Source organism: Perognathus longimembris, chromosome 28 (assembly GCF_023159225.1).
Source record: "Perognathus longimembris pacificus isolate PPM17 chromosome 28, ASM2315922v1, whole genome shotgun sequence".
NCBI classification, from domain to species: Eukaryota; Metazoa; Chordata; class Mammalia; order Rodentia; family Heteromyidae; genus Perognathus; species Perognathus longimembris.
The window spans coordinates 43,639,704-43,664,201 of NC_063188.1; the positions used below are offsets into that span (position 1 = coordinate 43,639,704).

The 24,498-nt window shown below is 34.9% G+C and overlaps 1 pseudogene; it reads right to left on the reverse strand.

Moving 5' to 3' along the window:
- Window positions 1–3,801: 3,801 nt before the first annotated feature.
- LOC125343021 lies at window positions 3,802–4,574 on the reverse strand (annotated as a pseudogene).
- Between the last annotated feature and the right edge of the window lie 19,924 nt (window positions 4,575–24,498).

Here is a 24,498-nt window from a genome sequence, read left to right on the forward strand (position 1 = left end):
TGCGAGACTATAGAAAGATGAGTTCTTCTGAAATTCTCAGTTAAGCTTTTTTTTTTAACCTTCAGGTATTGCGGCTTGAACTCAAGGGGTGTAGGTATTGTGGGCTGTTCCTGTACTCCCTGAGTTTCCCCCCACTTTTATTGTTACTATAAAGGTGATGTACAGAGGGATTACAGTTACATAAATGAGCTAAAGAGTACCTTTCTTTTTGAACAATGTCACATCTTCCCCCACTCTCTCAGTTTTTCCCTCCCATCCCCAACCACAAGTTTTATAGTTTCCACATAGTATCTAGTGAGTAACATTACTGTATGGGCCCACTCTTTATCCCTCCATTCCTTGAACTTTTATTTTTCCCATCCAGGCTAGTGCTATACTTTTTGTGACACAGCTAAACTTCCAGGTACTTTCTTCCTTTCCTTCTTTCCTTCCTTCCTTCCTTCCTTCCTTCCTTCCTTCCTTCCTTCCTTCCTTCCTTCCTTCCTTCCTTCCTTCCTTCCTCCCTCCCTCTCTTCCTCCCTTTCTTCCTTCTTTCTTTCCTTCCTACCTTTGTTCCATCCTTCCCTTTTTCTCTCTTCTTCTTCTTCTTCTTCTTCTTCTTCTTCTTCTTCTTCTTCTTCTTCTTCTTCTTCTTCTTCTTCTTCTTCTTCTTCTTCTTCTTCTTCTCCTTCTCCTTCTTCTGTACTGGACCTGGGGCTTGAACTCAGGCTCTATGTACTGTCCTTGTGCTTTTTTGCTCAAGGCTAATGCTCTGCCACTTGAGCCACAGCTCCACTTCTGACTTTTTTTTATTAGTTAATTAGAGATAAGAGTCTTACAGACTTTCTTTCGCAGATTGGTTTTGAACTGTGATCCTCTGATCTCAGCCTCCTGAGTATCTAGGATGACAGCAAAGAGCCACTGGCTTCTGGCTTAGCTAAGCAGTTTTTCTTGTTGTTGTTGTTGTTGTTGTTATTGTTGTTTTTATTTGAGCATCCCTTACTTCACAGCTTCATTTCCAGTAACTGTTTAGTGGCTGTTAGGGGATTTTGTGAGTAAAGTTAAATTGATTATTGTTTTTTTCTATTACCAGTTCAGATTCACTTTTCTGAGCAACTACTGAGTTACTTCCCATTTGTCTTAATAAATCCCACAGTCTTGTCAGTGGTTTACATTTACATTTTGGGGGAAGTTTGTGCTTTTAAACATCCATTTGTTTTTTTTAAAATTACTTTATATGTTTTTCCCGTTTATGGTCTTTTAAAAAGTCAAAGTGGGGGTTAAAGCCAGGATCATATGCATAATAGGCAGGCGATCAATCACTTGAACCCCTTTTGGTTTTAGTTATTTTGGGGGGTAGGGTCTTATGTTTGTGGCAAAGCTTACCAGTTCCATGACCCTCCTTTTTAAGCTTCTTTAAGATGACAAGTATACACCACCATACCCAGCTTCTGGTTGAAATGGGTGATCTTGTTAACTTTTTGCTACTAATCTCCATATCCCAAGTAATTGGGATTAGAGAAATACTGTGCTTGTAGAGATTTTATTGTTTAGAGTAGTTTTGGAGTTCTTGGAAAATGGATTCAAAAATACAGTTTCCATGTAGCTGCTCTATTTTACTTGCCATAGATAATCCTATTATTAATTTGCTGCATTAGTGTGGCACCTTTGTTATAGTTGATTAACCAATATTGATGCATTGTAAAAGTCCAAAATTTGCTTTAGGGTTCAGGTTGTACTGTTTTAGGAAATACCTAATTTTATGTACCTATCACTACAGTATCACATAAAAAAAATTACACTGCCCTAAAATTGCCCAGCGGTGCATTTATTCATCCATCCCTTAGGACTTCTGGCAACTACCAATTCAACTGCCTCTACAGTTTTGTCTTTTCCAGGATATCAAATAGTTGGAATCATATACTATGCAGCCTTTTCAGACTGACTGCTTTCTCTTAGCAATATGTATGTAAGTTTCCTTCATGGCTTTTCTCAACTTTGATAGCTCATTTTCTTACATCATCAAAAAATATTCTACTGCCTGGGTATTCTAGAGTTTCTCATCTACTCACCTATTAAGGGACATCTGGGTTGCTTTAATTTTTTAGTAAATATAAATAAAATTGTAATAAATATCTGTGTGATTGTTTTTGGACATAACCTTTTGACTCATTGAATAAATACCAAGGAATATTGAGACTGGATACTATGGTAAGGCATTATTAGTGTTGTAAGAAACTGTCATACTGTCTTCCAAAGAGGTGCATACTTTGCCTTTGTACTACAATGAGCGTTCTTTCATTCTTTCTTTTTTTAAAAAAGAACTTGTTTATGTACCGAATCTGGGGTATATTAGACATATAATCAATTAAATTTTTTAAATTCAGTTTTGAAGTGTTTTTGTATACTCACACAAAAAAGAAAAACCCATGCAATTGTTGCCCAAAAGTAAAACATTACCTTATCAATAAAGTGTATTTTGACTCAAGGTTAAAAAATTATCCTCAATATGAAAACCTGCAACAAAATTGAAATTGATTATATAAAACTTGTTGGTAGTATTTCACTTCAAAAGATCCAGAAAAAAAGTTGAGAGACAGAGGATAAAAAGACAAACTAATGCAACAGCAATATTTACAAAATTATGTGATGTAAACCAACTGTACAACTCATGGTAGGGAGAGGGAAATGGGGAGTGGGGAGGTGGGGGAAAATGAGGCAGAAGGTAAGAAGTTGGATAAGAAATGTACTCACTGACTTACATATGAAACTGTAACCCCTTTGTACTTCACTTTGACAATAAAGAAATAAATAAAAAATGTGCAAGTAACTAATATACATTAGTCCTGGCTGCTTGCTCCCATACCCAAAGAAGATGTTCCCTTCATTTAAGACACATCTTCAAAGACCAACAGAAAATTTCACTTACAGAAAACAAACATCACATGTGCCAAAAAGCAACAAAAAGACTTGAGAGAAATAAGACAAAATGTCTAGTGCTGACGCTGATGTTCAGAGCCCAGGGTAAAGTGGCTCTAAAGACCACTGGCAAAAATAAAACAATGGCTGCATATTACTGTAAGAAAACCTAAGAGGCTTTATCCCTTTGACATAAGAAACCCAGATTTTTTTTTCCAATTACACAAACACCTACTTTCTATGTACCCAGATTGGAGAAGAGGAAGTGATAGTGCATAAAGGGCCGCTGGAGTTTGTCTAGACACTTAGAGAACTGGCTGTAATAGAGACTTTACCATTATGCAAAAACCAAACAATGGTTATTAACTACTTTGTCAACTTCAGTGGAGGTGATTCAGTACTAAGGTTCAAGGGGAAAATATAAAGGGGAGGATATGTGTTGGAGCAATCATTATGTTTAAATAAAATAAGAAAAGTATATATGTACACATCCTGGTAGCATGAGTCTGGGAAGAAAATGACATGACTCAGTGGGGTTTCACACAGTGACTCATTAGGACCATTCTCTCTCTCCTGATGCCAAGCAGAGGCTCCAAGCTTCCCAATAGTGCAGTCATTTCACTGAAGGACTCCCAGGCTTTGTGGGACTTCAACAATTTGCATTTTCTTTCCCAAACCAAAGCAACAAAGATAGACTATACTTATGTCATTTATGGTGAGATTCTGGAAGGCTCTGTATGTAGAAGAGGCAGATTTCAAATAAGAAATCTTATGCTGAACAAATGTTACATTTTTGCTAGGACTTTCTAAAAAAAGATTTCCCCCAATACATATGAACTAGAAAGGAACATAAGCTGTATATATACAGATCAATAAAAGAAAACATAGAAAATAATAATATTATTATGACCACGATGTTTGGTAAACAAGTGAATTATTAGTTAGGATCACCAGGAAAAGTCCATTTAACAACTCTCTGGACTTAAAAAAAAATCTCTTCAGGTAATAGATATATCCCATTGTCATGGCAATTAGAACTCGAGCTTCAAAGGATTACAGGACCACTCTATTGTTTGTGTTGTAGTTTATAGATGTATGTATCCTCTCCTCAACTTCCATGTACTCCTGTCCATGCTTTACAGCTGTCCTTGCCATGGCCATCTCATCCATCATTTCTTCTAGTTTGTTCTGGTGAGCCTCTGTCTCCATGCCTTGTCTTTGGGGAGCCTTCCCGATTTCGATGGTGCACATCACTATCATGGGAGTCATGGCAGACATCCTCTCACTGGAAAAAAAAAAAAGAACCAAAACCAGAAAAATTTAATATCCCATCTATGTGTGCAGCAAGCGTATACTTCTTGATGGACTCTTGGTCCCTTTATAGTTGCCTTTGTTTGTAGGTCCTGTGAGTTCCACATTTATGTCCTGGAAGCCACTGTCAACCATCTCGAAGATGATCCACCTTGGTGCCAGTGGTGAGCAGCTAGGAAAAAGCACTCCTGGGTGTTTGTGTCCATGCTGGTTAAGTAGCCCCAGGGAGTGACCAAGAAGATGGCCAAGAGCACCAGGAGCTCTGAGGGTATCACAATGGTGGGGCAGGGTGAGGAGCCAGGACCAGGATGCAGCCTCCACAGCTGCTGATACCCCACCTCAGTGACTGTGATTTCTTGTTCCATATCCTTGTGGTATTTGGTGCTGTGTTTGGAATTATGTTTTTACTTATTTAGTGTAGTAGTATATCACTATTTTTATTTACAATTCCTTAATGAGATATCAAGATGAAATCTTTTCATATACTTATGTGTAATCTATATATCTTCTTTCATAATCCATCTGCTCAGAACTTTGTTTGCTTTTGGATGGTGCTCTACCACTTGAGCCACAACTCCAGTCTGGTATTTTCCTCATTAATTTGAAATAGAGCCTTGTGGACTTTTCTTTCTGTGGTCGGTATGAAACAGTGTGATTCTCAGCTCTCTTGATTAGTAGGAACCCCTGGCCTCCATCTTCTTTGTTCATTCATATTTGGGTTATTTCTCTCTCATTTTTGGGTTTTAACAGTTCTTTGTATATTTTGAAACTTAGTCTATCATTATCGAATGTGGTTTCCAAATACTTTATTGTAATCTGTGGCTTGCCTTTTCTGTCTCTTACCAGTCTTTCTTAGAGCAGATTTCTTTTTTTGTTCTTATTTATTGTCAAAGTGATGTACAGAGAGGTTACAGTTTCATACTTTAGGCCTTGGGTACATTTCTTGTACTGTTTGTTACCTCCTCCCTCATTGCCCTCTCCTCCTCCTCCTTTTCCTTTCCCCCCATGAGTTGTTCAGTTGGTTTACACCAAATGGCCTAATATTTGTCATCTACAGAGAACTCAAGAGACTAACCCCCTCCAAACCCAGTAAACCAATTATCAAATGGGCAAAGGAGCTAAAGAAAGACTTCACAGGAGAAGAAATAAAAATGGCAAAGAAACTTGTGTAGAAATGTTCAACATCCCTGGCAGTAAAGGAAATGCAAATAAAAACAACCCTGAGATACCATCTCACTCCAGTTAGAATGACCTGTACTCTGAACTCAGGCAACAACAAATGCTGGAGGGGATGTGGGGAAAAAGGAACCCTTCTCCACTGTTGGTAGGAGTGCAAATTAGTACAACCACTTTGGAGAACAGTATGGAGCTTCCTCAAAAAGCTCAGCATATACATACTCTATGACCCACCCATACCACTCCTAGGCATCTATCCTGAACAACAGGTCCCAGGATATCATAAAGAAATCTGCACATCTATGTTTATAGCTGCACAGTTCACAATAGCCAAAACATGGAAACAACCCAGATGCCCCACTAAAGATGAATGGATCCAAAAAATGTGGTACCTGTACACAATGAAATACTACATAGTGATTAGAAATGATAAAATAATGGTATTTGCAGGGAAATGATCAGCTCTTGAACACATAATGTTGAGCGAGACAAGCCTGGAACACAGAGAACAAAGGGGCATGGTCTCCTTGATACATGATTGTTAGGGCGGGAGGAGGGGGTTCGGAGAATAGTACAGACCATGCATGCAAAATAACTTCTTTTCAAATGGTATTTCCACATGTTTGGGTAAGTGACTTTACATTTTGTATCTAAAACCAAACAACTACTAAACAAACAATGAAAGGTCTAGGATAGATCTATCAGAGTATCACAATAGCTCAACAGCTATGTACATATATAAGATAAGGCTAAGCAAAATTAACTCCAAGAGGACATAGGAGGACTTTATTGTTATCGTTATATTTAATGTACTAGGTGAATTTCCTTTGGCATACCCCACGTTGTTACTGTATATGATTTTGGTACACTAGATATTGTATATATGCTTACCTGAACTAGGGAAGGGAAAGAAAAATGAGGGAAGGTGAAACAAATATGACAAGTAATGTACTTTACCTTATTATGTAACTGTACCCCCTCTGTACATCCCCTTGTCAATAAAATTTAATTAAAAAGAAAAAAAGAAAAACAATACACAAGAGTATAATTCCTCATGGCCATTTTTCCAAGTTCTTTTGTGATGATATGTGTCCTTTATTTAATAAAGATAGGTTGAAGTGAAAAAAAAAGAGTCCCACCGACTTTCCTGCTTGTGTTGGTTTCAAATTGCTATCTGCAGACCTCACTGTCCTTATGTAGCTAGGATTACAGATATGAGATACCACTACCCAACTAATTTTTCTTTTTTCTCCATGGAAATTCTTAACATTAAATTGATAAATGTTAGGAAAAAGGTCTATGTTTGTTTTCTTTTGCTGTAGCAAATTATTAGAAAAATTTTAGTAACTTAAACAGTATACATTTATTTTTTCTACATTTCTATAAAAAGAAGTCTGGTATGTAGGGCTCATTTCTGCTCCTTGAATTTCACAAGACCAGAATTACATTGTCTGAAGCCTATAAGGGAAAATCCATTTTGAGACTCTTTGGATTGCAAACAGAATTCACAAGTATACAGCTTGTAGGAATGAGGTTCAATTTTCCTTGAATATGTTTATTAGTAACAAATTATTCTGCAAAGTCTCTTTGATTTACATCATAAAGTGTATGCAGAAATAACAGAGGAAAATATGGGTACAAATTATGGGTACCTAAAATTCAAACCACTAAAATCATGTGTTCTGTTCCCCCCCCCCCCGGGTAAAACACACTGATCTTTACAATAACTAAGAATTTTGAGGCTTTCTTCTTATCCTTGACTTAGCTTGAAAAAGTTATTTTTTCTATCAGCTTATCCACTTTATCTACATTTTGAAATTATTTTTCATAATATGTTAAATATTTGCAGGAACTGAAATTATAATTTTCCTCCTTTATTCTTTTTTGGTTTAGGGGTTTGAACTCAGGGATTCATGCTCACTTGGTTTATTTGCTCAGCTGGTGCTTAGTGATATATTCCCATTTCTGGTTTATTTTTCATTTTCTACTTTTTGCTGGTTATTTTGGAGGCAGAATCCCATGAACTTTTCTGCCTGAAATACCATCAAACCATGATTTTGTGGGTCTCAGCATTCTGAGTAGGTAGGATTAAAGGCATAAGAAATCTTTGAAAATTGTGGTTATTAATTTGTTTTTGACCTTTTTTACTTTCTTGATCAATTGTGTTGAGGTATTTTTGCTTTTTGAAGTATCAGTATGTAACATTAATAAACTTTCACATCTGTAATTTATGTCATTCATTTCTATTATTTATTAAAAATTATCTTTAAGCAATTGTACAAACGAATTGACATTTAACAAAGCAGGTAACGAATACAAAGATTTGTGATCAATGTCATCATTTTCAACATTCTTACCCATCCCTCCCAATCCACACCTTCCCTCTCTTTTCTTAATTTTATAGGCTAATCATTAAATTGTTGACTTTATTCTTCCTTTTGGTTTTTATTATTTATTTCTCTGCAAAATAATCACCAACAGAATTTATTTTATGTTTATCATTGGATTATGAGCATTATAATTCCATTTAAATTTTCTTAAGAGTTCTAGTTTTTCAGTGTGTGGATTTTTATCCAGCCTCATTCTATTTATTGAATTCCAGATAATATGAAAGAGGAAATTATAACATTGAAGCAAAAGGATTTCTGTTATATATTGCACCTAAGAGAAAGACATATAATGAAAAAAATGCGTAAAAGTAAAACGAAGCATGAAGTTTGAAAATTAAACATGTTTGAATTGTGTCTCTGTCATTGTCAATGTGATTTTATGCAAGAACTTAATCTCTGCTTGAATTCGCTCATGTGGTAATTGGTGGTGCTGATTGTCGGGTAAATAATTTCCTTTTTTTTTTTTTATTCTGGGTATTTAGTAAGACTGTATTGCCACCTCCTTTGGGGGGGATATCTTTGGATTATTCTGACTAATGAACTGTGAGTGGAAGGCTTTTTAAATTTCTATGTTAGAACCCAATAATTCCCACCTTACTTTTCTTAAATTAGTTCATTTCCCCCATAAGTACAAAATATTAAAATTTCAAGGAAGAAGTCTAAAAAATAATTGTGGTAAAATTAGTGGGGGGGGGGCTATACTAACTTAAGCCATTTAGAGGTCATAGACCCCAAAACCTTATCTTACCCTACATCTACTTTATGTAACTAGTTAACTGCAAAATACATATGAAAAAATATGAACTTTGTTCAATGCATTTTTGAAGCTATTTATGTCTTAACAATTTTCAACTGTATAATAGATCATCATGCTGTTTGATAGATCTCTAGAACTCATTCATCTTGTGTCACTAAAATTCTGTACTCTTGGATGAAAGTCTCTCCATTCTATTCTCTAGTTTGAGGAGTTCAATTTTTGGATTGTACATTTAAATGAGGTCATTGCTAGTTCCAACAAGAAGATTCAGAGGTGATGGATGATGAAATGCCTATGCAGTATATTTCAGAACATTATTTATTAAATAGTTAATATTCCAATTACCACTATGGGGTGAGAAATGTGTATAACTGATAGGTATGATTAAACTGATATTCTCTATTCCACCTCCTGCTTTATATGTTCAAATTAGCCTAGGACAAACTTAAGGGAATTATAGGAAAATAGAGAAAGGTACACATTCCAAGGGGTAGATAACAAAAAAAAATCAGAAAATACTTAAACAATTTTGGTAAGGAATCCAGGAATTTCTCCCCAAGATAAATACATACAAGGACCTCTGTTTTCGGGCTGGGATTAATGCAAAATTCAAACATTCATAATCCTGTGTCTTTAGACATGGGATAAAGAAATACAACATCCAACCAGGTTTTCCAATATTGTCATTTATACTTCAAGCACACTATCAAATCTTCTGTAACTTGTCATGGTTCCCACAGAGCTATAGGGTTCCCATAGGTCATGGGTAATTTTCTTTCTGTATCTGGCTTATTTCGGTTTACATAATGTCTTCTCAGTTATATATGTTTCTGAGAACAGAATATCCTATTGTAGGGCTGAACAGTGTATCTTATCTATTGGGAATAATACTACCTAACCAAAGGAGTAAAAATATTTCGTTAGTATCTTTATTTCAATTATTTTAAATGATCTTGCCTAGAAATGAGATTAACAGATTATATGGTAGGTTGTTTTTTTTTTTTTTAATTTTTGTTGTTGTGGTCCTGGGGCTTGAACTTAGGACTTTGATGCTGTCCTTGAGCTTTCATGCTCAAGTCTAATGCTTTACCAATTGAACTACAGTGCCACATCTGTTTTTTTTTTTTTTTTCGTGTGTGATGAATTGTTTCTGTTAGGACAGGCCTCCAACCTCAGTCTTCAGATATCATCTCCCACAGTAGCTAGGATTGCAGACATGAGCCACAAGTGCTAGGCTGATAATTTTATTTTTAATTGCTTTAGAGGCCTCCACACTACTTTTCTTAATGGTTTTGCTAGTTTATATTCCAACAAAAGTTTACAAGGGTTTCCATTTGCCCACATACTCTCCATCACTTTTTATTTTTTGTCATGTTGATGAAATGTTTTAGCAAGTGTGAGGTAATATCTCATTGTGCTTGACATATAAAATCTTGAAGTTTGCTTTCTTTTCCTGAGCCCTTCCTTCTTTTAGCTATAGCTGAATAATAATTTTCAATAAACATGCGTTTATTGGAAAAACAATTCAATGCAATAAAAACTTCATAACATCAAATGTCATTAAGATGAAGTGTTTTCCATACAAATTGGCATCGAGGATGTCTCTGATGTCATTAATAACAACATAGATGATTTTAGCAATCTCTTAGTCAACGATTATGGTAAGCGTTACTATATATGTGTGTGTGTGTGTGTGTGTGTGTGTGTGTGTGTGTGTGTGTGTGTGTGTGTGTATGAAATTGTAAGTTTTGAATTTAGATAATTTTTATTAGCCAATAATGATGAAAATTTTATTTGGTTAATTTTTTTTTAAACAGCAATATGTTTAGCTGGCTAGCACATGGACAGAGAAGTTAATCAAACATTGGTAAAGAAACAAATAGGAAAAGAGGAAATTCTTAGGGCAAACAGTGGTTACTGCACTGGATAGATAAGGTCTGAAGTAGCATAATATATGGAGCTAGGGCTTTCTTAGGATGTGGGGGTTGGGGAAGGAAGGGTAGCCCATTGGGCTTCCAGAAGCTTATCTTTAAAAAATAATGTTGTTGATCCTCCTGTATCCCCTTTCGGTGGTTGTACCTGCACTATCTCTGTATCTTATCTGAGTGCATTGGAAACCGTGTATACAGGTATTAGAACTAGGAAACTGAAAGCGAATACCAAAATCGAGAAACACAGGATCAAAAAGACAAATGACTACAAAAGCAATACTTGCAAAACAGTTTAGTGTAAATCTACTGAACAACTCATGGGGGGAAAGGTAAAGGGGGAGGAGTGAGGGGGGAATGAGGGAGGAGGTAACAAACAGTACAAGAAATGTATCCAAAGCCTAACGTATGAAACTGTAACCGCTCTGTATATAAGTTTGACAATAAAAAAATAAATAATAATGTGAAAGTTCACAAACTTCTTTCTCTTTAGTGCTTTCTCTTTTTCCATTCTCATTTTACCAGCAATAGCTTCTCTGAATCCAGAATAAGGACACACACACAACACACACACACACACACACACAAAGTTTTCTCTGCTAGACACACAAAACATTGGCTGCATTTCACTTAGACTTCTATTAGTATTCTGTCCTTTGATCAGATATTGGCCTTAGGTTTCTTAGTACCCAGTTCTCTGAGACAACCTCTGGTATGCACAAATACCCTATGTACTAGAATATTATCAGTGGGAAATAATTTTAAACTTGGGGGAAAGGTCAGAATTTGAGCAGGCCAGATATAACACACTGAGCCCCACATTCTTCACTACAGGAAGTATATGTCTGTTATGTCCAATTTTATTACAGAAAAAAATCAGAAGGCACTATGATATCTTTGACATAGTTTTGTGTGCCCCTTTCTCATTATTTCTTTTAAATATCCCGGCGTGTGGCCAATATATTCATTATAGATGTAAAGTTTAATTTTCCATAACAATTTTGACATACAAGGACAAGAGAATTTGCCCTAGCTTATGAGTAAATTATTTAAACTATCAATATCCTCTAGCCAATAGGTGAAGATATATATGGATGAAATATATGTATAAAATCAGTTTTAGAGATTTGAGATGAAAGGAATTCAATTAGGGATATTCAGGGTAATTAGTAATTCGTCAATGTTAGTATGATTGTGAATCATTTTGGATTTATATAAAATTTAGTTTTCACATTTGATAATCTCTGATCAGAAATGATTAGAGGAAAAAAATAATTGAGAATTTCAAAATTCTTATCAGAAAGTAACAGAAAGATTCTGTCATTCAGAGAAAAACTTATTTTTTTCATCGAGCAATTTATTTCAACTCTCTCTGTGTATATGTGTACGCCAGTCCTGAGGCTTGAATCAAAGATTGGGCACTGTCACTGTGCTTCTTTTTCTCAAGAGTAGGACTATAGCACTTGAGCCACAGCTCCAATTCCAGACTTGTTTATTCTATGCTTCCATCTGAAAGAATTATATTGTACTATTCATATGGACCTGGAAAGACTTGGAAAAAATATATTAAGTGAAGTAAGCCAGACCCAAAGAAACACAGGTTGTATGGTTTCCCTCATTTGTTGTAATTAGAGTCTACGAGTAAATATACTGGATGGTAAATGACAAAAATTGGACATGATAAATTATACAGGACTCTAGATATTCACACAGTGAGAGAAAAGGAGGATATTCATAGAAGAGGATGACAAGGCTCAATAGATATTGGCAAATGATCATATAAAATGACGTTTATTGAAATGAAGTGCAAGAAATGGAAATAAGAGGGTTTTTGTTATTTTGTCTTTTTCTTTTTCCTCCTTTATTGATTTTTTTTTATTTCTGTACATTTTGTCTTGTATGTAAGTCTGTTTGTTTGGGGGAGTGGGAGAGGAAGCACAGAAATGGTAGTAGGAAGGCTGAACTAATTCATCAGTGATACTAGAAACTATTTTGACAATGATCTACACAGTTTGTGGGGGAGAGAGTCCAGAGGGGAAATAACTGGGAGAAGACAAGGGAATACGTGACGCTGTTCAATAAGAAATATATTAGCTGGATTACGTAACTGTATCCCCTCTGTACATCACCTTTACAATAACAATAAAAAATAAAAGCAACTCTTAGCATTTGTAGAAGAAACAGTTTAAAATACAAGCAGAATTTACTTTTACAAAAAACGGAGGGAGAGTGATACATGGATTCTCCTGCCTGTGCTGGCTTCTAACCATAATCTTCATTTCTGAGCCTCTGTAGTGGTGGGGTTTACAAGCATGAGCCACTAGAGCCAGCTTATTCAATTCTTTTTACAAATACCAAGAGAATATTGTAAAATTTGGTAATATTTTCCTACTATAAACTTCAGATAGCACATACATAATTATTTCATGAGAAGTTTCCACATTCCATAAGCTAATTAGTTAATTCCTTGATCATGTAATGTTTCAAAGAATCTGTGAGAATACATAAAAACGACTTTAGTTCACTCCTCTGTTTTTCTTTCTTTCATTACTACTAGAAATTTGAACTATTGACATAAGTACTTAACAAAGAATAGATTAACTATTTGCATTTTATTTAGCATGGTATTCATTTTGCTATACTAATCAAAGCAAACATTTCTTAGAAGGAATCTGCTTTCTCAGAATAAATATTTGAGGCCTCTACCTATCTTCTGAACTTTGAATTCTCTACCATTAATAAACATTTGGAAAATGCCAAAGAAGTCTGTTTGTGGTGTAGTTATAGTAATCAACATAGTTTCCACGGGGTGCTCAAAGTTCTCATATAATTACAAAGTTGGAGCCGGTATGTGGTTATTTATGTCACATAGGGCTAAGTGAATAAGAATATATTGGATTGAGTTGAACCGAAAGGTTAATACAGGAATATATTTGTAATGAGTAGATTTTTTTATAGCACAGATATTGCCCAATTTGAATATACCATGTAAATTAGGCTTTAGAAATTAGCACTGTTCTTATATACAATGCAAATTCATCCATTGTACAAATGTATTCTCACATGGTAATTATTTCTGATTAAAATAAATGTTTGCTTTGGAGTTCAAAGCTTAATTTGACTTGGATTTATAATAATTAAGGTAGGGATTTAGATTTCCCAGAATTAGTTATTTTCACATAAAAGATTAAAGGATTTAGGCCACTTCTATGACTTCACTCTAGTATCCAATTCTAAAGCATGTTAAAAGCAAATTAGAGCTTTGATAATTCAAGAATATAGTGCTCATAAAGCTTGATATTATATAAAACAGACTGAATTTTGAGAAAATAAATTTCTAAATCACATCTCTCTGAAAACGTGTTATATTGCTATACATTTATAAATAAAAGTCTTTTGTTGGTAATAAAAACCAAGGTAGAATTCCATTTATGGTAATCTGAAGGTTTAGTACATATATGTTTAAACTGATGGGAGTGGAAAGAAAACTATTTGTGTTATATTTATATCATCTTCTCAAGGGTTAATTCAGCTTATTTTAATTCATTTTCTAATTAGGCAGAGGGACAATAAAAGTTGATAAATTTTGGAACATATATCAACTTATCTATGCTTATGTTTTCTTACATTTTAAAGCTATACATACTAATATATTGTGTCAAAAGGTGAGTGTTTTCTCTAGGTCACATCCAAATTTTAAGATGACATAAGTTACAAGTGTGTGGAATAGCATCATTTAGACTACATGTGCCTAATGTTTGTTTAACTGAAAGATGGCAGCGTGAGTTATGGCTTGTCTATATCTATATAGTGAATTAACGTTTTGAATGGTGAGTAAAAATAAAGTAATACTTCAATTGTTATTGTTATTTATAGTATTTACATCCACGATCATTAATTTTTGTCTCATTTTTCTTAAAATATTGCATCCGGCTCAGGTATTAGACAGAAAAGGTATATATAGCCAGGTGCTGTCAGCTCACACCTGTAATCTTAGCTACTCAGGTGCCTGAAATCTGAGGATTCCAGTTCAAAGCCAGCCAAGGTTCTCCAGTTAACCACCAGAAAACCGGAAGTGGTGCTGTCGCTCAAATGGTAGAGGGCTAGCCTTGGTCTGAAGAGCTCAGGGGTAGCACCTAGTCCCAGAGTTCAAGCCCCACAACCGACAGAAAACCATATATATATTGTTTATAAAGGAATTGTGGTTACATCAGTACTCCAAATGGTAGCATGGTGGTGGAATAATGTCCAATACACCGCTAACTGGACCCAGACAGTTAAACTGTCTATGTGACAGCATGATGGAATGAAGAGGTAGACAGACAGAAAGGGAATAATAAAACAAAATATCCAAATATATCAACTATCTATCTATCTATATAGTATTAGCATACCTTTTTAAAATGAGTTTATGTCAGATTCAGCAATAGGGAAATTTGGATTTGGATAGTTTTTCAAATATCTCTCAATGTAAGGAATCAGTCTACTACCACTTAAAGAAAGAATGGTAGATTCTTGGTCTCACTGAAGAAAATTTAAGTCAAGGCACCTGTACAGAAAAGGGTGGATTTTTTTGGTGCCAGTACTGGAGCTTGAACTCAGGTACAAAGGACTTTTAACAGTAAGATTTATTGAAGTGAAAGAAGCATACGTTAGATCAAAGATTAATGATGGGCAGCCTGACCAAACAGTAGACTTACTTTGAGCCCTTAGGTGTTAGGTATTTTTGTTGACAGGATTTCATGTTAATGTTAAAGATATATTTATAATTGTGTAGATTTCTTAAAAAGTGGGAAGGCTTTCCTTAGGACCGGGAACCTGGGAGGAGTTTTGACTAGCAGAATGCTTTCAGAATCAAAATGGTGAATTTAGGGGAGGTACATGCATAAAGAGTGGATTTGATGATCTATAAGTGAAGCTTCTGGATAGCTTGCATAGCTGGAAAAATTCCTGCTAGGGAGACTGTTGGCCCCTGTACCAAGAAGTAGATGAACTATACCTCCATATCTGTGAAGCAAGAAATTTGGATGTTTAGCAAAAGACACCCAGATATTGTGAGACGTTTTTCTTTGGATTTTTTAAAAAAATTTTTTATGACTTCCTTTTGACCTCTTCATTCCATCATATGGTGATATAGACAGTTTAACTGTCTCGGGCCAGTTGGTGGTGTGTTGGAAATTACTCTAACACCATTCTACCATTTGGAGTGCTGATGTAACCACAATTCCTTTATAAATTCAATCAGTTGCATTATCATCTGACATTTTTTTTCAATGATTAAATTATGCAATCAATGGACACTATAGTTTGAAACATAGATCTTTCTACATATATAACATAGCCCAGGTTTAAATAAATTTCTTTCTCCACTTATTGTTTTGAATCTAGTAATTCATTCACTTAACAAAATACATGTTGAACATTTTACTGTTAAATCCCATATCATGCTAAACTATAAGGATTAAAAATGGGTATAATTCAGCTTATGTTCTCAAACCTGATGGGTTAACAGTTAATCTAAACAAGGCATTTAAAAATGTGGCATTTGATAATAGCCTTAGTTAGTTCAGTTAGGACTTCTACTTGAGCTTTAAGTCTAGTTTGATTTCAGGTAGGGGCATATTCTATGTTTACTAATTGTACAATTCAGTTGACATATTAGAAATGCTTAAAGAAAATGTGCTGAGTGTCAGTTTTGGTACAAACAATTGTTGTCTGTTTTATATTGTTCAAGTGCTACATTTAGTGTTAGCCATGGCCTGAAGAATATAAGGAAGGGGATATATGTTTTGGTTTTGCATCAATGTTTATCTTTAAATCGTTTACAAAGAGACTTCCATTCTCTATCTCAATTTATGGGTACAATAAATATTGATCAATGTCACCCCCTCCATTGACTATCCTCCATATGTTCCAAACCAACCCATCCCCTCAAGTTCCATTTTCACACATGTACATTGAGTATTATGACTATTTGTCCACTGTTCTCTCTATTCATCCTCCCCTTTCCTTTCAGCCCTGACTTTCCTCAATCAAGATATGCTTCAACTTCCTGGTATTCATTTTAATTAAATTGTCTGTTGGTTGTTCAGAGAGGTTACCCTATGGAAATGTACCCAAGCATATACCTGTATGTGTATTTATATATGTCTATACTTTATATCTAACTTCTACATTTGAGAGAAAATATGTACCTTTTGTCTCTCTGAGCTTTAACTGAGCATAATTTTCCCGCAAAGTCCATGCATTTCACTGCAAATGGCACAATATTTTCCTCCTGAATAAAATTACATGCATATTCTCTCTCTGTATACATACATACATACATACATACATACTTATATATGTATATTTAAATATGTCCAGTTCTATTGAGGTTCTATTGCAAAAGACATTTTAAACAAATGTTTCATTTAAAAAACCAAAGTTAGGTCTTGCTTCTCTAACTTCCTAAGATGTTTGTGAAGTGAGTGATCATTAGTTTAAATGTTGTTACTGGTTCAATAATTTTTGTTCTGAAGTAAAATAACATTATGGGAATACAGTGTTATGAAATCATAGGAGCTTATGCATTTGACATTTCATGTAGGTTGCAAAAGTGAAGTAGTGATTCACTTGGAAGTTTTAAATATTGTTTCTTATTTGGCATAGTTCTGACTCCCAGATGCATCAGTTGTATATAACAGAGCAAAGCCACACAGTTGGAAAACTAAACAATGTGATCCAAGTTAATTGATTCAATTTCAGGCTTATTTGTCACCTATATAGATTATATTCAGCTGCAGAGGAAGAAATTTTAATTTAATAAATTGCCTCTGCCTATGTTCCCTTTAGTAGTAATTGTTTATGCTTCAGTGTGGTTCAGGCTCTTTACTTAAAGATGGCTCTTTAGATTAGATTGGTCTTTAAATTTAAGTTTATTTTTCACCACCCAAGAATTTATCATTTGATAAATGAAGTTGAAAGATTACCATTTGTAGAAATCAATATAGCATTCAACAGAGAAAATCAATTTGAAGCATCAAAGCCTTTGAAAATGCTGAGAGAAACTTAGTCCATACCAGGTTTCCTTAAATGAAGTTTTTCTTGCCAGAAGTGGTGACTAGGCCCTTTTGACTTGTTGACAAGTTAAATAATTTTAAAGGATATCTGTTATGCTTCTCTGTTATGCTTTTCACAATTCAATAATTAATTTTCATATGTTTTAGAGAAAGATGTTTAATAAACTAAGGAAATAATTTCTTCAAACATCATTATCGGGTTTCACATCAGTAGTTTTACTCTATTAATTTCTTGGTTAATGATAAGTATAATTTGCTTCAATGTACAATACAATGTGAATAATTAGGGGATAGAAATATCTTTGAACTAAGTATTTCAACCTCAGCGTTAACACAGTCTCTAGATGTTTAATCTTAACCAAATAGTATTTAAATACAAAATGAGCTATCATCTTGTGATATTGAAAATGATGAGGTTTTGATATAATTAATTTCATATTCATTATTCAGTTCTTAAAAGATGATTTTGGCAGCATAAAATTTGGAAGTAAAAGAAATTCCTATGATAAAAATATGCACATGTCAAACATTTTGTAGATCACAGAATTCTTCCACTTTCTGATAATCATTGTACTGGAACAATTAGTAAGTAAGTTAAGCCACCAAATTGGGATAAAAATGAAATGACTGCCTCATGAAAATTGTAATTTAAGGAAATCACAGTGCCTCAATACATTTCTTGGTATACTTCAGCCAAAATGAGATGGATCACTGAACCTTCTCAGAGAAAAGTCTGAATCATTCTATTTTTAATACTTACTTTAGCCTTGTCAGAGAACCTCAGCTTTGTTTTTACTGCCTATAAGAGGCCTATCTCTTTAGTCATACCATCTCTTAGGACTTTAATGGGCTTCAATATTCAAATGTTTTACTCAATAAACAGCTCTCTTGACTACACTTTTAAATTAAGCTAAGGTGAAAAACCATATACCCAGGTAGAACTTTTCCATTGCTTATTACAATAATATCTTTAGGAGAAGGAAGCATAATTGTTAGATGCCATTCTTTTCTTACACTCAGCGAGCTATGCCTTTGCCTTTGAATTCATATGTTGAAATCCTAACTCAATATTATGGTACTGGAGACAAGGTCTTTGAGACATAATTGGATTTAGATGAGATAATAAATGTGATGCCTTTATTATGATATTAGTGGCCTTAGAAGAGTCACTGTCATGTTCAGTCTATCTTTTTCCATGAATATACACCAAAGAAAGGCCATGGGTACATACACTGAAAAGATGATTATTTAGAAACAGGAAAGATGACTTTTACCATACCTGAACATGATGAATCTCCCACTTTCAACCTCTGTAACTGTGGGAGAAAAAAATTATGTTTAAGCTATGCAGCCTATAGTACATTGGTGTGGTATTTTAACCCAACTAGTACAGATTTGGATACTGAAAAGCACAGTTCTGTAGTAAAAATATTGAAAGAATATTGAAATGTCTTTGGAATGGGTATAAGGTGAAAGGAAGAGCTTTCATGTGTGTGTATGTGCCAGAAATATGGATATTAAGGGTGCTTCTGGTGAAGACATGGATGGAAGCGAGAAACATGTCATCAGAAACCAGAGACAAGGTAATCCTTTCTATAAAAGAGTAAAGCACTTGGCTAAGCTGTCTTCTAGTATTTTATGGATATTAGAATTGTTAACACTGAAACTGGATATTTACTTGAAGAGATTTCTAAGCAAGAGGATGAAGAAGTACTTGATTCCTATTGACTGCTTGGAGTAAAACGTGAAAGTTGAAAAATGAATTGAAGGAATAGTTAAAAACAAAACGGGATCAAGAATTGAAGATACAGAAAATACTTGCTGTGTCCAGGTGTAAAAAAAGCAAGAAAGATTATTCAGAAGAGAACATTGAGGCTGTGACCAAGTAAACATTTGGTAATACTTACAGGACTCTATGCCTACAGAAATATTGCCAGTTTGAACTAAAAATGATGACAATGGCAGGAAACAAAAGAAATTTAACAAATTTCTTAGATTAAATAACTCAAGAAAACAGGGTAATTTGGCAGTAAACATGCTCTATTCTTCAGGGAGAGGGAAAAAAGGACCTCAGGAGAGATTATCAAATGATTGTCAGGGCCAATGTGTTGGATTTAAACAGGATATATGACCTTGACTTTGGAATAATGGCTAATTTATAGAGTCATGGGGATAAGTGGAGCCTTGAGAGTAAAACTTCCATTTCAGAGAGCCTGGAACTTAAGATATCAAACTGAAGATTATTTTGGAGGGACAGGATCAAATGTGTTTTCCTTAATAGGTTTTAGACTTCCTTGTGCACTATTACTTTTTCTTCTTCATGATTTCTCACTTGTCTATCCCATGCCTGTCCCAACACTGTATTTGGGAAGTATACATCTTGTCTGTTTTCACAGATTTGCAATTAGTTTGTCTTAGAATGAATCAGACCTTAAATTGAATCTATAGATGATTAGATGATACTTACAAAGGATGTTAGACTTAAGACAAATAATGTTAATGTTGCAATAAGTTAAGCTTTTGGGGCTATTGGAATGAAAGGTGTATATTTTACCTTTGAGAAGAACATGATTTAAGAGGTGCCAGGGAAGAATGCTATGGAATGAATAATATCCCCTTCCAAACTCACATGATGAAGCTATAACACCTAATATGATGAGTTTTAAAGATGGAACTTTTGATTAGTAATTATATTAAAATGAGTTTATGAGTCCGAACTTTATGAAGGGAATTGATCTCCTTGTAATGAGAAGCTCTAGAGAAGCCTTCATGTACTTTGGCTACATGAAGACAACATGAGGAGATAGGTCCTATAGGACACATGAAGACTCTGTTGGAAATTGACCACACTGCAGCCTTGGATTTAAGTTCCTACTGTTCAGAAATGTAAAGAAAGAGATTTCTTTTTTTTCTTTATTGTCAAAGTGTGATACAGAAGGGTTACCGATTCATGTGAAAGGCAGTGAATGAAAGGCAAGTGTTCTATTGTTACCTCCTCTTTCATTTCTCCCCTTCCCCCTCCCCGCAAGAGTTGTGCAGTTGGTTTAAACTAAATAGTTTCTAAGTGTTGCTTTTTGAATGGTTTGTCTTTTTGTTCTTTGGCTCTTGATTTTGGTATTCTCTCTCCCTTCCCCAGTTCTATTACCTGTATAAACAGTATCCAGGGTACTCGGATGTAATACAGTGGTAGTGAGAGTACAGCCACAGGAAGGGACAGGAGAAACAAAACTAGACAAATCACTCAGTCAAATAAACATACAAGGAAAAAGAGAAAAAAAAGTAGTACGAGTTGACATGGCATGTTGAGAATAATTACAACAGTATAACTCTTGTTTCCATAACGTGTCGTTCATTTCACTTGGCATCTTCTTATGTGGTCATATGGATGTAGCTATTGGGGTATTTTGGTTTTCTACCATGACTAGCCTATTTATATACTAGTTATTCCCTATGAGGGACACCATAGGGTTCATGTTTCTTTGGGTCTGGGTCACTTCACCTAGTATGATTTTTTCCCAAGTGCTTCCATTTCCTTACAAATGGGGATGTGTAATTCCTTCTGATGGAGGCATAGAATTCCATTTTGTGTATATGTACCATATTTTCCTGATCCACTCATCTACTGAGGGGCATCTATACTGGTTCCATGTTTTAGCAATGACAGCTTGTGCTGAGATGAACATAGTTGTGCTGGTGGCTTTAGTGTGATTTTGCTTGTCGACTTTTGGGTAGATGCCCAAAAGTGGAGCTGCTGGGTCACAGGGGAGCTCTACGTTTAGCCTTCTTAGGAACTTCCACACTGCTTTCCAGAGGGGTTGAACGATTTTGCATTCCCACTAACAATGTAGTAGAGTTCCCTTTTGGTCACATTCTCTCCAGAATTTGTTATTATTAGATTTCCTGATAATAGACATTCTTACTGGGGTGAGGTGGAATCTCAATGTTGTTTTGATATACATTTCTTTTATGGACAATAATGTGGAGCACTTTTTCATGTGACTCTTGGCCATTCTCATTTCCTCTTCAGAGATTTCTATTGTTTAAGCCATCTACTCTGTGGTATGTCATTAGCATAATTTGAAGTAATGTGTTTCTGCAAGATGCACACATTTTATTTGCTTCAAAATGGAGACATACAGGTATGTTTTTATTACTTAAGAACAAAAATAACATAAAACTAGGAATCAAAGAACATTTTTACATTTTCAACTAAATATGAACAAATTTAGCATTTAGGGTGTTGTTTTGAAGATTATGACCAATGGGAACCTCTGTTAGAGAGTTTTCCCTTACCTAATGCTTTAGATTTCTTAGTTCTCTGGGAGTCTTCTCCATATTCTCATAACTGTGTTCAATATTTATTCTTCTAAATTGTGGCTTCTACTTGAAACAGTTCACTCTTCTCTGCCAACAGGTTTCTGACTTGAATAACTTGTTTACCTTCTGTCACTGAAAGGAGTCAATGAGTCTGGGAAATATTTTTAAAAATGTTTAAAATATTCAGTGCATCATTTTGACCTTAGCACTCTATAATTTATATATTTGTCACTACTATAATCCATATCCATGCTGCCTCTAATGTACATTTCATAATTTTTGCTTTCTGGTACCAGTACTGAGGCTTGCATTCATAGCCTGAATGCTATCTTTGAATTTCTTCCACTCAAAACTAGCACTTTAGCACTTCTGGTTTTTTGGGGTTGTTTTTGCTTCATAAGTGGAAATAAAGGGTCTCATTGACTTTCCTTCTCAGGTTGGATTTGAACCACAATTCTCATATCTCAGCCTCTGAATTAACCAGGAATATAGGTGTGAGCCATCAGTATCTGACTTTTTAAAATAATTTTTAAAGGAAACTATTGGTTAATGTCTCTGACATGGGTTGATCTCATAAAAATGGCTTCTGCCTCTCCTCAGTCCATTTCCATAGATCTAGCTAATAGATAGCTATTAGCTATTTACCAATTTTTTGGAAAATGATTTGCTTTTTTAGCATCATAAGTATTTTGGTATTAATTTTTCATGGCAGTGTTTTTTTTTTTGTTGTTTTGTTTTTTTGCCAGTCCTGGGCCTTGAACTCAGAGCCTGAGCACTGTCCCTGGCTTGTTTTTGCTCAAGGCTAGCACTCTGCCACTTGAGCCACAGCGCCACTTCTGGCCGTTTTCTGTATATGTGGTGCTGGGGAATCGAACCCAGGGCCTCATGTATACAAGGGAAGCACTCTTGCCACTAGGCCATATCCCCAGCCCCTTCATGGCAGTATTTTATGCCTTGTTGACCTAAGATGTTAAACCTTAGATTTTTGTATGTCTCTTTTATACATTATCTATGGGATTTCATAGATACTCTGTATATCTTTAAATAATAATGATAGCAATAATGATGGTGATACTAAGGAAATTTCTGAACCAATGCTTTGAAAAAATACATATTTTACATATCTTAAAGTAATTGTTAAGATTTCTTATTACTATACAATACTTATACAAGGAGAGCTTCATTGTGTCTTTCCATATGTGAATAGAATGTACTCTGATCAATTCACCTTTGTCTCTCTTGCTCCCTGTCTTCTTCTTAAAATAATTTCATCGTATATCATTGTTTTACTTTTATATGTGCATATAACGTAATTCTGCCATATTCATCCTCATTCATTCACTGTTCCCCTTCCACTTGTTCCCCAACTTAGCCTGTTCTACACTCTTGTGTCATATTTTACTCTGAAAGTTTTACTCTGGAAATACTGAAGATCACTAATAGAAACATTATTATGTAAATGAAAGCAACTTTATGCCTTATTAAAAATCTTTCCTCACATAATGTACACACTTAATACTGTATGATTAAATTTGTCAAAACTCTATTGGGCTGACTAGTAGTTATAAATTAACATATAAAGAGGTTTCATTAATACAAAATATGGAGAATGATATCAGTACAAGTTGGAGAGCAAGCAGCCCCAAATTCTGCTCCTTTATAAATGCATTAAAATGATCAGAAATGTTTTCAATCTTCAGCAGTGTAAGAATTAATCACAAGCTTACAGCAACCTAGATAGCTTGTGTTCAATAGAAATGGTGTTCTGTTGGTAATAAACCGTGTGGAATTTTAACGTACTCCATTTCATCCTCTGATACAAAAACTCAGGGGTAACTAGAAATAACAGCCCATATTTTTTGTACTTGAGGTAGCAGGACAGAGCTCATTTTGAAGAACTGGAAATAAATATTTGTTGTGACCTGTTGTGTGACTCCCCAGAAAACTGGATCAAAAGGCTTGTCTTTATTTTCCTTTAATTCAGAATTGGCTTCATGCCCAAAATGCTTCCCAGGGGACATTTGTTGAAAACATTTACAGGCTGATGTGTTATAGATGCTTCTGCCACTGGAAAAAGATAAGAGTTGGAGCAAACAACAGATTAATCAAAAAGCTCGGGAAGAAAGGCCAGTGAATGAGAAATTGGTAAATGTCTTTGAAAAGCTCCTACTTATTTCTGGGAATTTAAAGTCCATACACCTGGTGTACATGGTAAGACGATTCTTTAGAAGGCCCTGAGGTCCCTTCTGTTGATTCGGAGGTTTTGTGAAAGCAGGAAGGAATTTGTTATGAAAGACCTCTAAAATGCCTGGATGAGTACTGAAAGTCTGACCAACACACACCCAGCAAGTCTTTGGCAATGACTAGATTTTGGGTTACAGGTATTTAAGGAAATCTTTGTTAAATCACTTAGTGACCATTAAACTTTTCTAGTTTGTATTTCTCACAGAAGGATGAACAATGTGGAGTAGAAATGGCAAGAGGATGAAAGCTTTCAATTTTGCAAAATTATGTATAATGTGTCATGGAGTTTTCTTAAGTGTCCTTTATTGTGTTGAGAAAGTTTCCCTCTACTTGTAGACTGCTGGATATTTTAACCATACAATGGTGTTGAAATATTTTTCTTGAAAGTCCTTCGGCATTCAGAGTCTGGGCACTGT